This window comes from Mastomys coucha, chromosome X (assembly GCF_008632895.1).
Source record: "Mastomys coucha isolate ucsf_1 chromosome X, UCSF_Mcou_1, whole genome shotgun sequence".
Classification (NCBI taxonomy): Eukaryota; Metazoa; Chordata; class Mammalia; order Rodentia; family Muridae; genus Mastomys; species Mastomys coucha.
In genome coordinates, this window is record NC_045030.1 from 74,450,472 (window position 1) to 74,463,617 (window position 13,146).

General features: G+C 36.0%; 1 protein-coding gene and 1 non-coding gene across 4 annotated transcripts in view; one reads left to right on the forward strand and one right to left on the reverse strand.

Moving 5' to 3' along the window:
* The window catches only part of Gabra3 (gamma-aminobutyric acid type A receptor alpha3 subunit), a 191,776-nt gene that overhangs the window by 150,580 nt on the left and 28,050 nt on the right, over positions 1 to 13,146 (reverse strand). The gene's annotated exons all lie outside the window — the stretch shown is intronic.
* On the forward strand, positions 3,353 to 3,457 carry LOC116095958. The gene has a single exon (XR_004120775.1). It is a non-coding gene; the product is annotated as a U6 spliceosomal RNA (small nuclear RNA).

The following is a 13,146-nucleotide window of genomic DNA, read 5'->3' on the forward strand; positions in this document are numbered from 1 at the left end:
CAGGGACCTACACATCAAAGCAGATACATTGAAACTAATGGAAGAGAAAGTAGGGAAGAACCTCGAGCGAAATGTCTATCATTAAGTCAAAAAAGCTAGTTAATTATATGGCATTCTAGCAAAAACTATATAAAGTTGAAAATGTCAAGAGAAAAAGAGTGATGTGATGAATAGAGGACACAGAATTTTAATAAATGAAAATGCTCTGTTAAATGTGCAAATTTAACATTATACATCGCAAGCTATGTAGTTAACAATAGTGCTTTAAGAACTGATACATCAATAATAATAAATATATCATACTAATACTCAATTATAGAAAAAACATATAAGAAATATAGAAAGCTTGTACTGTTTGTTCAGTTTTCTGTAAACCTAAAACTGGTCTAAAATATAGTTTATTAATTTTTAAGGTCAATTTCAAAAGGTTATATAATGTGTAATTAAAATTTTATAATATTATAAAACTGGCAAAAGTATATAGAGAGATGGAGAACATATTACTGGTTCGAATGAAAGAGATGAATGGATACTACTGGAATTGAGTAACATGACAGTTTCAATTCTATACCTTGATTGTAGTAATTTCTTCACAAATATATATGTCTTTGTGTATGTATATGATTAGGTTACATAGAAGTATACCCATAGATAGCCAAAACTGGCTACATATAAAATATTCTTATACAGCCGTACATACTAAAGAAAAATTGGTGTGGAGTTCATAAAGATCTATGAATTGTTTATGTATCTCTCCATGAATTCATTTTCCATGAATTATTTCAAAATTGAAAAGTTAAAAATAATATAGGCCAGGACCTTTTCCATTTTTATTTAAAATAACATATTCAAACAAAACTTACAAAGAATAATTTAAAACCAATAAAATTTTGATATACTAAATCAAAGTCTAACATGTAATCTAGGTACTATATTATTCTGATGTCCTACAAAATAATGAGAATCCATTGACATATACAGAAGATGAGGCAGAAAACCATAAAAGCCAGAAGGAATAGATGTCACCGAGCAAACAGTATCCTCCAGACACAACAAGACTAATATACATATTATATATATGTGTATTATAATATATGTATATATTACATATAAAATTGTACATTTGTACACACACACACATTCACAGAAACTACAGCAGCATGAGCAGGGCCTGCATAGGTTCAAATCAGACAGATTCCATGTTTTGATTGGGGGAAATGGACATGAACTCCTGCTCCTAACCAAGAAGCTATCTCCAACATACAACTGTTTGTAAAACACAATTATAACCTACTGTGGTGGCACATATCTATAAACCCAGTATTTGCGAGGCTGAGGAAGGAGGATTGAAACTTAAAAGCTAGCCTGCATTACAAACAAGTTTGAAGTTTCCTTGAGCTACAAAGTAAGATTTTGCATCAGAAAAAAAAAAAAGAAAAGAAAGAAAACTTGAATATAAAATGAATTTGAATAAGAAATTAAGCAATTAAAAAGACAAATGAAGTCCAAAAGTACCTTGTATGACACGAAAACAGATATATAGCAAATGAAAAGTCTGCGAAACAATAGATTCATTATGAGAGTGAAGGTTATTGTCATGGTGGAGTATATTTGAAAATTACGAATTAGAAAACCTATTATTTAATGGACATGAACTCTTGCTCCTAACCAAAAAACTATCTCCAACATACAACTAGAGTAACAAAATACAATCAAGCTAAAACCAAATAAAATACAATAAATATTAAATTTAAATTAATGAAATAAAAATCTTGTAATAAAATAGAAAAAGAACAAATAACAATAAAAAAATCATCTTGAAGACTGATAAATAACTATTAAAGCAAACAAACAAGACCCAGTATTGGGAATGGGAAGGAGGGCACACTTGTATATCCAATTGATTTAAAATGGATATCTTTATGCCATAATGTGAAATTTTAGATTGACATTTCAAAAAACAACACTGAAAGAAGAAAATATATAATCTGAATATTCCTTCAGCTATATAAAAATTTGGCTATGCAACTAAATATGCTCCCCAAAGAAACCTTGAAATCCAGGTGGCATTAACAGTGAGTTCTTCTATACATGTAAAGAATAAGTTTTAAGTGTATTTACATATAACAGTATACATATCCAAAATACATAAAGAACTCAAAAACTAGATATTAAGAAAACAAATAGCCGGACGGTGGTGGCGCACACCTTTCCTCCTAGCACTTGGGAGGCAGAGGCAGGCGGATTCCTGAGTTCTGAGTTTGAGGCCAGCCTGGTCTACAGAGTGAGTTTCAGGACAGCCAGGGCTATACAGAGAAACCCTGTCTTGAAAAAATAAATAAATAAATAAATAAATAAATAAATAATGTTTAAAAAGAAAACAAATAACTGAATTTAAAAATGGAGTACAGATTTAAACAAAAAAGAAAACTCAAATGGCTGAGAAACTAAGAAATGTTCAATATCCTCAGTCACCAGGGAAATGCAAATCAAAATTACTTTGATATTTCATTTGACAGCCATCAAATGGATAAGATCATTAAGACAAATAATAGCTCTTGCTGGTAAGGATGTGGAGCAGAGGAAACACTCCTTCATAACTGATGAGAGTGCAAACTTGTACAACCACTATGGAAATCAGTATGGTGCTTCCTCAAGAAGATGGAAATCCATCTACACCAATATCCAGCTATACCACTCTTGGGTATATACCAAAAGATGCTTCATCCTACCACAGAGATACTTGCTCAATTATATTCATTGCTGTTCTACTCGTAATAGCCTAAAACTGGAACAACTTAGATGTCTTCTCAACAGAAAAATGGATAAAGATATGAAACTGCCAAATAATGTGTCACCACTTGTCAACAAATTAACCTTCCAGTACCAAGATTGGGTTACATCTGAGTAAGTTATTGGCTAAAGGGATCCCATGGGAATCTCCAAACAATTCAGGCTGTTGTCAAGTCTAAAGTTTGCTCTGCACAAACTGACAAGGCCATCATACCTGATTGAACATAAAAATCTTATGTACCCACATAGAGCCTTCATATCTACATGCTATTGTCTTTGGTACAGGAAGGTACTCTGCATGGTAACAAAGGAGAAACTTAAACACAGACCCAGCTACAAACTGGTCCATTTCATAATGGTGTCCTACCTGTAATGGGGGCACAAAGATTGTGGGAGTGACCAATAAATATCAGATTTGAGTTAAGGCCTACTCCACAAGATAGAACTCATGATCAAAACTGCCTGGGTGACCAACAGCCTGAGAGTAGTTAGCCTAGAGACCTAGGATAAAAACTAAACACTACTGTTCGAAAATCAACAATAAAAATATAGCAATAAAGTGCTTGCTTCAGCAGCACAATATATGAAAATTGGAACAATACAGAGATTAGCATGGCCTCTACACAAAGATGACACACAAATTCATAAAGTATTCCATATTTTTTCACAATAATTACAAGCAATATAAAATATCTTGGTGTGACTCTAACCAAGCAAGTGAAAGATCTGTATGACATGAACTGAAGAAATTGAAGATCTTACAAGATGGAAAGAGCCCCCATGCTCATGGATTGGCAGGAATAATATAGTAAAAATGGCCATCTTGCCAAAAACAATTACAGATTCAATTGAGTACAAAGCTCAAGTTCAAGTGGATCAAGGACCTCCACAGAAAACCAGATACACTGAAACTAATAGAAAAGAAAGTGGGGAAGAGCCTCGAACACATGGACACAGAGGAAAATTTCCTGAACAGAACACCAATGGCTTATGCTCTAAGATTAACAATAGACAAATGGGACTTCATAAAATAGCAAAGCTTCTTTATGGCAAAGGACACTGTCAATAGAACAAAACAGCAACCAACAGATTGGGAAAGGATCTTTACCAATCCTACATTCAACAGAGCACTAATATCCAATATATATGAAGAACTCAAGAAGTTAGACTCCAGAGAACCAAATAACCCTATTAAAAATGGGGTACACAGCTAAACAAAGAATTCTCAACTGAGGAATGGCTGAGAAGCACCACGTTCAACATCCTTAGTCATCAGGGAAATGCAAATCAAAACAACCCTGAGATTCCACCTCACACCAGTCAGAATGGCTAGGATAAAAAGCTCAGGTGACAGCAGATGCTGGAGAAGGTGTGAATAAAGAGGAATACTCCTTCATTGCTGGTGGAAATGCAAGCTGGTACAACCACTCTGGAAAACAGTTTGGAGGTTCCTCAGAAAACCGGACATAGTACTACCAGAGGACCCAGTTATACCACTCCTGGGCATATATCCAGAAGATGCTCCAACATGTAGTAAGGACACATGCTCCACTATGTTCATAGCAGCCTTATTTATAATAGCCAGAAACTGGAAACAACCCAGATGTCCCTCAACAGAGGAATGGATACAGAAAATTGTGGCACATTTATACAATGGAGTACTACTCAGCTATTAAAAACAATAAATTTATGAAATTCTTAGGTAAATGGATGCAACTAGAAAATATCATCCTGAGTGAGATAGCATAATCACAAAAGACCACACATGGTATGTACTCACTGATAAGTGGATATTAGGCAAAGAGCATGGAGTACCCATGATACAACTCACAGACCACATGAAGCTCAAGAAGAAGGAAGACAAAACAATGGATAGAAGAGGGAACAAAATAATCAAGGGAAGTAGAGGGTGGGAGGGACTTGGGACGAATAGAAAGGGAGAGGGGAAAGGGGGGAAGAATCAGGTATGGGAGGAGATGGAGGAGATGTACAGAGGGTCAGGAAATTAAACAGAGGAGTGTAGCAATTGGGGGATGGGGAACTGGGGTAGCAACCAGAACATCCCAGATATCAGGAAAGCAAGAGCTTCCTAGGACCCCACTGGGATGACATTAGCTGAAATACCCCACAAAGGGGAGAAAGAACCTGTTAAACACATCCATAAATTAGGAATGGTCCTCTGATTGAGGCATTGGGCCAACCACCCATCTCCAAAATTTTAACCCAGAATTGCTCCTGTTTAAAGGAAATACAGGGACAGAGACTGAAGGAAAGGACATCCAGAGACTGCCCCACCTGGGGGTCCATTCCACATGCAGACACCAAACCCAGAGATTATTATAGATGCCAAGAAGTGCTTGCTGACAGGAGCCTGATACAGCTGTCTCCTGAGAGACTCTGCCAGATTCTGACCAATACATATATGGATGCTCACAGCCAACCATCGGACTGTGTACAGGAATCCCAATGGAGGAATTAGGGGAAGGCCTTAAGGAGCTGAAGGGGCCTTATCCGGCATCTATGTGAAGGGAGGCCCTTGGGCCTGTGAAGGCTTGATGTTCCAGTGTAGAAAAATGAACTGAGCAGAGGGTCCCCAATGAAGGAGCTAGAGAAAAGACCCAAGGAGCTGAAGGGCTTGCAGCCCCTTAGGACGAACAACAATATGAACTAACTAGTACCCTCAGAGCTCCCAGGAACTAAACCACCAACCAAGGAGTACACATGGTGGGACCCATGGCTCCAGCTGCATATGTAGCAGAGGATGGCCTAGTAGGTCATCAATGGGAGGAGAGGCCCTTGGTCCTGTGAAGGCTCTGTGCCCCAGTGTAGGGGAATGTCAGTGCCAGGAAGCAGGAGAGGGTGGGTTAGTGAGCAGGGGAAGGGGAAGGGAACATGTATTTTTTTCCCTGAGGGGAAACTGGGAAAGGAGATATCATTTGAAATGTAAATAAAGAAAATATCTAATTTTATTTTTTTTTGATGTTTTGATTTGTCATTAGACTCACAATTTTTATTCAAACATTAGTTGCAAATCAAAAACAAATTCTAAAAGGCCTTCTAGAGACACAAATATTGGGAGATAAAGGAAAATATGTTTATATTCTAATATTTGTACATAGAAAATAATAATAATAATTTTTATTAGATATTTTCTTTATTTACATTACAAATGATATATCCTTTCTTGGTTTCCCCTCTGGAAAAAAATAGAATTAAAAAAAAACCTTGTTCCCTCCCCACTCCCCCTGCTCACCAACCCACCCTCTCCCGCTTCCTGGCCCTGGCATTTGTCAGCCAGTACTTGCTGGCATCCACAATAGGGGAAATTGGGAAAGGGGATAACATTTGAAATTTAAATAAATAAAATATTCAATAAAAAATTCAAACACACAAAAAAGTAACAATAATATGACTTCTAATGACATTCTGTTAGATTCATTGATCAGTTCGTTGCTGAGCGATCATTAAAGAATCTTTCTCCTGCAGCAGATAGGAACAAATACAGAGACATACAGCCAGATAATTTACAGAGAATAAGACACCTTGGAATACTCAGACCTCAGCAGGACATCTCCATAAAATCCCTCCCCAGGGCCTTAGGGAACCTTGTGGAAGAAGAAGCAGAAAGATTTTAAGAGCCAGAAGGGATGGAGGACAACAAGAAAACAAGACCCACTAAATCATCTTGGTCTGCACGGATTAATGCACAGAGTGAGGCAGCATGAACATGGCCTGCACTGTTCTACACCAGGTGGGGTCTTAGAGCTGAAAGTGGATATTATGTCCCTATTCCTAACCCAGAGGCAATCCCCAATTGATAACCACTTTCAAATGAAAATCTACTTTTCTCCAAGGGAGTCTCACTGGTCAAACAAACTACTCTTAAGAGTAGGGTGTATGCCTAGCAATAATAGATGGCCAACAGAAAATTAATTCAAAAGGATCTTTGGAGGTTCTTTTTCTCACAATGGCATTCCAGGGCTTTTGTTTGTTTGCTTACTTGCTTGTTTTTAACATTGTCTTATTATGTTTTATTTTTATTTTATTTACATATTTTTCATCTTTGTACAGATTTTGCATATAATATTTTTACTTCCATTTAGTGCCTTTATGGGATTCCTGAGTATGTGAACAAATGGGTCTGTGTTTCTTGTGCCTTCTCTTGGGCTCTTTTCCTTCTGTTTGTTTTTTCTGAGTACAATGTGTTTACTTTTTAGTTATCTTTATTTTATTTTATTATTATCCCTTAGAAACATGATTACGTTCTAATAAGAGACAGAAAAAGGGTGGATCTGCAAATGGGGGAGAGGGAGGGGAATTGGAAGAAGTAGGAGGGGAAACAAAAAATCAGGACACATTATATGAGAAACAAAACTATTTCAAAGAAGGAAAAAAACATTAAATGATCATTATTTCTGGCAAACACAGAAGCAATATGAATGAGTAATTATAAGATGAAAAAAAGTGCAAGATGAACAACGGGAATATTACAAACACATAATAAATATAAAAATATATTCATGGCCATTCAAGATTTCTCAGTTGAGAATTCTTTGTTTAGCTCTGTACCCCATTTTTAATGGGGTCATTTGCTTCTCAAGTCTAACTTCTTGAGTTCTTTTTATACATTGGATATTAGCCCTCTAACAGATATAGGATTGGTAAAGATCTTTTCCCAATTTGTTGGTTGCTGTTTTATCCTATTGACAGTGTCTTTTGTCTTACAGAAGCTTTGCAAATTTATGAGGTCCCATTTGTCAATTCTTGATCTTAGAGCAGAAGCTATTGGTGTTCTGTTCAGGAAATTTTCCCCCTGTGCCCATGTGCTGGAGGCTCTTCCCCACTTTCTTTTCTATTAGTGTCATGCATGATGACCTCCAGTTGAACCAGCAGCACCATTTGTTGAAAATGCTGTCTTTTTTTCCACTGGATGGTTTTAGCTCCTTTGTCAAAGATTAAGTGACCATAGGTGCATGGGTTCATTTCTGGGTCTTCAATTCTATTCCATTGATCCACCTGCCTGTCACTGTACCAATACCATGCAGTTTTTTATCACAATTGCTCTGTAGTACAGCTTGAGGTCAGGGATGGTGATTTTCCCAGAGGTTCTTTTATTGTTGAGAATAGTTTTTGCTATGGAGGGACCCATGGCTCCAGCTGCATATATAGCAAAGGATGGCCTTATCGATGGGAGGATATAGGCCCTTGGTCCTATGAAGGCTTGATGCCCCAATGTAGAAGAATGCTATGGAGTGGGTGGGTCGGTAGGGGAGCACTCTCAGAGAAACAAGGGGGGCATGGGATAGGGGGTTTGTGGAGTGGAAACTGGGAAGGGGGATAACATTTGAAATATAAATAAATAATGTAACCAATAAAAAGTTAAAAATAAAAATTAAAAATATTTATTCAGCCTCAATAACAACCAGATATATTTTAACCAGACATTTAAATTCTAAATCTGGAAAATGATTTTATGTTAACTTGGAAGTTAGCTATGTTAGTGCCATTCATGCATACTGTGATGTGGGCAGCATTTCTGTTTGGTATCTTTATATTTTGAGGCATCTAGCCTGGAACTTGTGATCTTCTAGCTTTAGCTTCCAGACTGTGAAATTACAAAAATGTGCCATATCTACCTTACCTTATTTTTGTACTTTGCAAATGAATTCATTTACAATTTTTTCTAGGTTCTTCTAAAATCAGATAAAAATTTTCCAGCATTTCATACATCATTCGTCATTCCCTACCCTACATGTCATAGCAAAGGTCATGTTTAAAATTTTGATTTGTCAATAGCTTCCCCATTTAGCCTCTCATGCCACATGGCCTTCCTTCCATATTCTACAATATACCAGGTCTTGCATCCTACACAGACATTGAACAACAATGATCACAGTAGTTGTTTGCCCACGAAACTGATACAAAAGTATTCAGAAAAGTAGAAAATATTCTGTAAAAAATGAATAATTATAATTAAATATAGCAATAATTATAATATATGCTGATTAACTGTTCTGATTAAAGATAATTGGCTTTAGGAAGACTATATGTGGCATGCAAGAAATATATGAAGAAAAGTTTAAATAAACACTGTAGAAAAAGTTATAACAATCTAAAAGTATCCAAAGAAAGTTTGAGGAGCTAAATCAATATCAGACAGATGACATCAAGGTAAAATCATTACTGGCAATAAAAACAGATACTCCAGAATGACAAACAGTGTCATTCATGAGAAAGACAAAAACAATTCTAAATTTCTATACATGCCTCAAAACATATGAATATGAAATCAAGAAAACCTAAACAAGCCACAATAAGAAATAGACAATACAAAGTCACACTAGATAACTTTAATATCTATCTCTCAGCAGCTGACAGTATAAAGACAGTAAAGTTATATATAACTTTCACATGCCTTAGCATGTGGTGATCATGTTCGATCCAACTGAAAAACTATACTCCTTAGAAACATGGAACTGTTACATACATTGACCATATTTTAAGCTACAGTTCCCTTTAGCTTTTCTGTATCTTTATGTATATGTCTGTGTTTATCTGTATGTGGTGTATATGCACATGTACTCACATGTGTGCACATATACAGAAGAGAGAGGAAAACATATGAATATCCTGTTTTATCACTCTTTCTCTTATTCTTGGCAAGTCTCCTACTGAACTTTCCCCCACTAGTGTTGGGATTACAGGTATACTTACTATCATGTGTGGATTTTTAAATATGTGCTAGTATCTGAACATGCTTACATGGTAAACACTGTTACTTACTGAAGTATCTCCCCATAATCATAGTATCTTAAACTGTATACCATGATTCCTTGTACCAGTCACACAACTGAATGGGGTGATAGTGAAAAAAATCAAGCAACAGTATGCTTTCTGAATGCAGAAAACTAATGCATTTTCTGAGCCAAGGCTGCAGAGAAGTTGTAGCACATGCAGGTATTGCCAGAAACAACTTAGATTCATTACACATTTGATTTTGAATTTGTTTTATTTCCACTGAAAGTCAGTGTTTTTATTATACATACAAGGATTTCTGTTCTTATACACACATAGAGGTCTAATTATAGAAAACAGATATAATATTTCCTACCATCATTCCTCAGCATGAATTTTTAAAAATTGTCTTATCCCTAGATTTGCAGAAAACCAGCACCTTCTGTGGCCTCTCTGCACTCATTCCCATGGAACTAAGTAGATTGTCTTCTACAGCCTTCCTTTCTTCCTTACCCCGTCCCTTTGAATCATGGAGCAACACCTTAGCCACTCTCTCCCTGGAAACCTGTGGGCCAAGCCTGACAGACAATCAGGTAGGCTATCTTCACTCACTTTCCCTTCTCATCTGCTGGAATCTATCTTTCCTCTCTTCTGCCATTCACTGTGGACTCCACAGAACCTCATGACAGACCCAACTTTCTACCCTCCTGTGGATACACTCAGCCACTCTGTTACACCTCTGTGCTCTTCTAGCTCACCTCCATTCCTGTGTGTCAGTTCTCAATACCAATGGCCATCCCTGGTAGAGATTCAGAAGCATTGCCTACTAAGCAACCTACAGCCAACACACATTCCTAGACATTAAGAATTGGAAAACCCACCCCCACCAAAAAAACAAACAAACAAACAAACAAACAAACAAAAAACAGATTACAATCATCCCAAACCCAGATGCTTAGATGTCAACTACAGGAAAAACAAAAATCAATTGATAGCAAGAGCAATATGTTTCCAGTAGAGTCCAGCAATCTTACTACATCAGTCCCTGAGAAATCCAGTATAGCTGAAGCACAAGACTTCAAAATAGCCTTTATGAATATGCTCAAGGACATTAAAGAGGAAATGAGCAAATCTATTAAAGGTGCCTGCAAAAACACAAACAATAAAAAAATTAATAAAGTGGTTCAAGAACTGAAAGTAAGAATAGAGTCAACTACGAAAACCCAAATTGAGGGAAATCTGGAATTGACAAATTTAGGTATTTGAGCAGGAACCTCAGAGGCAAGCCTCATGAACAGAATACAAGGAATAAAAGAGAGAATCTCAGGTGTTGAAGACCAGATAGAAGAAATGAATACCTCAGCCAAAGAAAATATTAAATCTGAAAAAAAAATCCTAACACAAAACATGCAGAAAATTTGGGAAAATAAGAAAAGACCAAATATAGTTATAGTAGGGATAGAGGAAGAAAAAGAAACCCAGGTCAAAGGCCCAGAAAATATTTTCAACAAAATCATAGGAAAAGAATCCCTAACCTAAAGAAAGTGATGCCTATCAGGTAACAAGAAGCATATAGAATATCACATAGACTGGACTAGAAAAGAAAATTCCTACAAAGCATAATAATCTAAAACCCTGAATGTACAAAACAAAGGAAGAACAGTAAAAAGTTACAAGGCAAAACCAAAAAACAAACAAACAAACAAAATACAAGTTACCTATAAGGCAGACCTATTACAATTACATTCGACTTCTTAGTGGAGACTCTCAAAGCCAGAAAGGTTTGGACAAGAGGTTGACAAACTCTAAGAAACCACAGATGCCAGCCCAGACTACTAAATCCAGCAGAACTTTCAATCACCATAGGTGAAACAAATTACATTCCACAAAAAAAAACAAAGTTAATCAGTATAATTTACAAATCTAGCTCTACAGAAGGCACTAGAAGGAAAATTCCAACCTAAAAAGGTTAACCACACCCAAGAAAACACAAGGAATAAATAATCATAGACTAGCAAACCAAAGGAAGGAAAAACAAGCCCTCGTCATAACAAAATAATGGGAATCAACAAACACTGCTCATTGATATATCTCAATATCAGTAGTCTAATTTCCCATACAAAAACATAAACTAAGAGATTGGATATGAAAACACAATTCTTTCTAGTGCTATACTCAATAAACATACCTCAGCATCAAGATGGACAAAAAGAGAGCATCAGATGTCGTAGAGCTAGAGTTACAGATGATCTTAATGACCCAACATGGGTACTGGAAGATGAACTCTGATCCTCTAAAAGAGATGCAGGTACTTTTAACCACTGAGCCATCTCTCCAGCTCCTACTCGTTCTACTCCCCCCAATTCCTCCAGTCCCACTTTGTATCCATGTTCTTTCTAGGTATAACAAAATAAAATACAATAAAATAAACATAATACGGAAGTTAGATAAGACAAAACTACTCAAGAAAAAGTGCCCAAGACAAGGCACAAAAATTAGAGAGTGCCTTGTTTACACATTCAGGAGTCACATAAACACACTAGACTTAAAGTCATAATATATACATAGAAGACCTGATGCAGAGCTATGCAGACCCCTGTGAATGCTGCCTTAGTCTCTGTGAGTTCATTTGAGTTTTGATCATGTTGATTTAGAGGGTCTTCCTTTCTTGGTGTTCCCCAGTCCCTCTGGCTCTTACTCTCTCTTTCAGTCTCCTCATCCTCAGGATTCCCTGAGTCAGAGGGTTTAATGGAGACATTCCATTTAGGGCAGAGACATGCACATCATGAATTTAAAATAAACCAAGGGGGTTTCATGTGAAAATTTAAGGGAAGTATCAGAAAGAGAGAAATGAGGTAATTATATTATAATCTTTTTAAAAATTAAAGTGTTTTTAAGCCCTTCTCTAGACTGTGTGCTAGCAAAATTTTCTGTAAAAACCCAAAGAGTAAGTTTAGAAAAAAAGAAAATGTGGCAAGATTTCATGAATTCCAGGCTGACCTGAACTTTGAATCTTCTTGCCTCCATCTTCCAAGTGCTAGAATTGCAAATGTGTCACAATGGCAGTTTTATTTAGTACTGGGAAGTGAACCAGGTTTTCATGCATGTAAGCAAGCAGCAACTGGGCAGTTAAGCAAGAAATAAATAGCCAAATGACAATTTGATTATAAAATCCCCATCTTGTAGAAATTATGAAATATACTTCTAAATAACCCTGGGCAAAAGAAAATTACTCTATGATTTAGGCAATTATTTTGAGCTGTGTAATATTGAAAATAATTAATATCAATACCTGTGAAGTATAGCTCAAGCAATGCTTAGAAAGACGTATCTGGCTTTAAAGTGTTTGTATTAGAAAAGAAGAAAACTTGAAAAAAGGCTATACTTCATCAAATGACTTAAGAAAGCAAATTACACCAAACACTTCTTTTTAAAGAATTTTAAAAGATGAGAGCAAAAGCTTATTAGAAAACGGATATACAGTCAAAATAATCAATAAAACACATTTGTTTCTTAGAAAATATCAATGATATTGATAAACTATGAGACTGATAAATGAAAAATCACATATTAAGCATTAATAAAATATAAAATAATAAAACAGGAAATATATGCATA